At 43.9% G+C, this 3,948-nt stretch overlaps 1 long non-coding RNA gene across 2 annotated transcripts; it reads right to left on the bottom strand.

The window, feature by feature from the left end:
- LOC134441584 (uncharacterized) lies at nt 1–3,719 on the bottom strand. Of its 2 annotated transcripts, XR_010033181.1 has the most exons (6): nt 3,174–3,716; nt 2,809–2,901; nt 2,309–2,396; nt 1,417–1,556; nt 918–1,050; nt 1–793 (listed from the first exon to the last, which is right to left on the bottom strand). It is a non-coding gene; the product is annotated as an uncharacterized LOC134441584 (long non-coding RNA). The 2 variants fall into 2 exon arrangements; XR_010033180.1 differs by having other exon boundaries at nt 2,809–3,719.
- Between the last annotated feature and the right edge of the window lie 229 nt (nt 3,720–3,948).

Genomic DNA, 3,948 nt, shown 5'->3' with positions numbered 1-3,948 from the left:
TGATTCAATCATTGAATTTGAAGCAATCCCATCGGTTACTGCAGCGTGCCCTGACCCGTGACCCCAGTTTGATGTTCGACCTGGCACATGACATCTGGTCCTCAGTCACAGCCCAGTAGCACAACCAACCTGGCGCCTCTGCGCAATCTGTAAGGAGATGCCCATGAACATTGAAAGGAAATGCTGTGGTGTTCTCAGTTTTGATAAGACTTTGGGCTGATGTAGGACCAGGTGAGAGAAACGGTCTCTTCAGGCATGCAGCCTGCAGACAGTATGGGGCACTTGAACAGGGCTGACCTTGTAATACACAGTACAATACCCAGGATTAGCCAGGGTTACCCTGCTCCACTAGAGCAATATAAAAGGTTTATACAGAGTACGGTATAAAACACACAAACCGGCAGTGTGCAGACTTTTATTATTTTTCATTATCTGTAGGAGCATTCATCTGTACATCTCACCTTTTTGGTTTGGAACCACGTTTGTCTTGTTACCATTGTTTTTTTCATACATAGAAAATAAATGCAACCTGTCAAATGTTCTTCTGATTGTGGTCTTGTGGAATATATAAATTATGTAACCATGCATTTTCAGTCAGAGAATGAATTTAAAAAAAAGCCACACAGTCAAATTGTGTCCACCAATATTTACTGTCATTGAAATGTATGGACAATGACACTAGATACATTACTTTATACTATATTTACAGTTGTCATTACCACACAAAAACTCTGGGAAGGTGGGTAAGTGCAGCAACTGTGAAGGGCCTGGTTTGAGGTTGGAGGCGTCTGTGCTGTAAAAAGATAAACAGAATTAGAAATCACATATCTGACAGTAGCTCCAGTGACATTTTAAATGTAAGTAACCTGGGTTGTTGGGGCAGGGACACCAAAAATAACTCCTTTATCTGGGCTCACCTGGTTGTGAGTGTCTGCGGTCAGCCATCCCTCTTAGGGTAGAAAGTCTTCTGCGCAGGACGGTGCCCTGAAGGTTGACGTTCACAGTATGCAGCCTTCATGTCCTGAACTTTTATTGTGCAATTTTCCATATCTGTAACAAGCAATGTGTTAGAATATATTAGGGCTTCATTACATCAAATTACACAGCAGGGTTTTACAGGGTGTTGGCTACAGTCCCAGGACCTAAGTGGACTTGTGTGCCTTGCTCAAGTGCACTTCAGCTGTGGATGGAGGTGTAAGTAGGGAGAGGTAAGGATGGGATTTCAACCTGCTTCTCTCTGGTCTTAGGACCACCTCTCACCATCAGGTGATGGCTGGCTGCTACCTCAAATTTCATTCATGGCCCTAGTTATGTTCTGTAATCAGCATTGTTTTGACCTTACACAAATAAATGTAAATGCATTCTGCACCATGGGGGGCTGTGAAGACCTTTGAGAATATTTGTAGAACTACATACTGAATTGAGCCATCCGCCTTTCTCTTGGTTGGTGTGTTGAGATGGTGACTGCAGTCCAGGCTTCTTGGATTGGAGGAGAAAAGCTGTGGCTTTTACTGGCATAAGTATGTGGTTGTGGAAGGACCCTGTCGGCTGTTGACCTGAGGGAAAAAAGAGCACAAATTGCATATTAGCACAGAGCCCATGCTTAGACCATAGACAGATAAATCATCTGGCACAATCTGCATGCAACCAACAGAACCTAGAAAGAGAAAGATTAGCAGCAATACACAAAGGGGACAAGTATACAAAAACATGCAAAGTGTTCTGATAAGGTGCATGGAGGTAGTCTGTGTTGATTCCAGCAACCTCAAAGACTGAAAAGTGTCCCAGTGTGTTGAATTGAAAACTTGGCGCGTGCGCGCGCACTCATAGGAATATCATAATTTAGTGCAGTGTTTCTCAACAGGGGTGCCGGGGCACCCTGGGGTGCCGTAGGGCCCCCTCAGGGGTGCCGCGGAAACGTGGCTGATAAATAAATAATATAACATAAAACATATTTGTCAAAAGTTAATGTTAGTCAGTGGAATCTTTGATCTGCCATTTACGCACAATAAAGTAAATATTGGTCACCCCAGCTGCAACTTTGAACGTAGGTCGTGCTACTAGGTTGTGTGTCTCCTAATGTGTTACATTCTAAGCTTGTGTGGTATCGGATGTGATGCTATATGGCTACTTGGTTTGGGGTGCCTTGAAATTGTTCATGATTTGAAAGGGTGCCTTGCCTAAAAAAAGTTCTGTTCGCTTTTGTCAGATAGAACCATTGTTTTTCAAAGGCAGATCATTCCAAAAAGGATAGTAGTATCTGCAACTGGACGAAATTACACCCACAAACATGAATAAAATAAACTACCAGTGTGCGGTGATTCATTCTTCATTTACTTGGCAGCCTTGATATGTTGTGAAACAGGAGCAAGGAGCAGCTATGGAAAACACCACACCTTGGAATGGACAAAGCAGAACATTTCAATATAACCAGGGTAAAACAAATAATGTACCGGCATCTCCATGTGATCATTCAGTGTAGCCATCACAATAAAGATCTGCCGTGTAGCCGTCATGGTCATTAGGTGGTATTTATCAAATGCAAAACTACCGTCTTCTCAAAAACGACATCAGCGAGTTAACAACATTACACCCACAATCATGTAAACATTTGAAAACCCAAGGCAATCTATTTTGCAATGCTGGAGCGGCGAACAGGTTGTGCTTGTGCTTGCTACTATTACCAGAGTCATACAACAGAGGCGTACCAAAGCAAAACATGCAAACGATATATTTTTGTAAACCACTAGAAAGACATGGGCTTTGCTGGTCAAAGTAATGTGTGCGTAAACATGGTAGGTTACTTACTACGGGGTGGATCCGTATTTAGCAACTGAACGCGGATGGAGAAGGGGTGCTTCCGTCCTCCTCCCAGCTGGTTTGTCTGGCTCGTTCGCACAACTAGCAGCAAAACACACAAGAGTAACCGTCTGAGTTACACATAGCAATTCTGAAAACGTGTTCATGTGCACAGAATAAATGCCACAGGGGGGGGGGGACACAAAAAAATAAAGCGATTGAGGTAGCAGCTATGTTAAGCAAGGTAGCAGCTAGATATGTTGGAGCTTGAGCTAATCCTCTGACCCCTCTCAATGGATACTTGCTTAAAAAAAGACACCACTGTGTCCTAAACCAATTCACAAAATATTATACAGACAAATATATTATCTCACCTCTCGATTAGAAATATGGTCACCAAAGCGTATTTGAAGCCGCTGCCGTAGCCGACATCTGTGTCCAAGAGTGTCAGGTCCCATTTCAAATTTTCAGCCCGTGTTGGAGTCTGGTCTTGCGAGTCCGATGATAATCCAAGGGAGTATGTTATCCTGACATGGTTACCGGTAGTCTAGTGTTCCAAAAGCCAAAGTTCTTCCTGTAGCTCTGCAAAAGCCACCAAAGTTTCCAAGTAGCTCAGCCTGCTGCTAACTCTCGTTACCTTGCTACTAGCCGAGTGATGATGAGCCTTGTCGCGTGTGCATGAATGATGGGGGCGGGGTCGGTCAAGTTCACGAGTCGGTGAACGCGCAGGGAGGAGGGGTGAGTGCTGGCGGTTGATGGACGTGTCAGAAACCAATAGAAGTGATGATGAGTATTACTTCTATTGGTTGCCGTTTTCTTCTGACTACGCCCTCTACACTGGACCAAAAGATTTCGGTTTTTTTCCAAACACTCTATTTCAATGGGTGCTATGGCGTCATGAGGAGTTTTTCAGATGATATGGTAAAATATGTGCCAGAAAAACATCTCCTATCCCACCTTTAACCTGAACAGTCCAATAACAAACAGCACAGCTGTCTACACATTCCATTCCATTCTCCATCGGTCATGGAGGTGACTGGGGAAATAGGGAGCAATAGAGAGGTATCCTCTTCACCCCAACATCAGCCCCACAGAGACATCCTCTACAGCCCAATTCCAGCTTGTACAGAGACAACCTCTCAACACCAA

The sequence above is a fragment of the Engraulis encrasicolus genome, chromosome 24 (genome assembly GCF_034702125.1).
Source record: "Engraulis encrasicolus isolate BLACKSEA-1 chromosome 24, IST_EnEncr_1.0, whole genome shotgun sequence".
Taxonomy (NCBI): domain Eukaryota; kingdom Metazoa; phylum Chordata; class Actinopteri; order Clupeiformes; family Engraulidae; genus Engraulis; species Engraulis encrasicolus.
The sequence above is the reverse complement of the archived record's forward strand: the minus strand, read 5'-3'. Positions and strand labels throughout refer to the sequence as shown.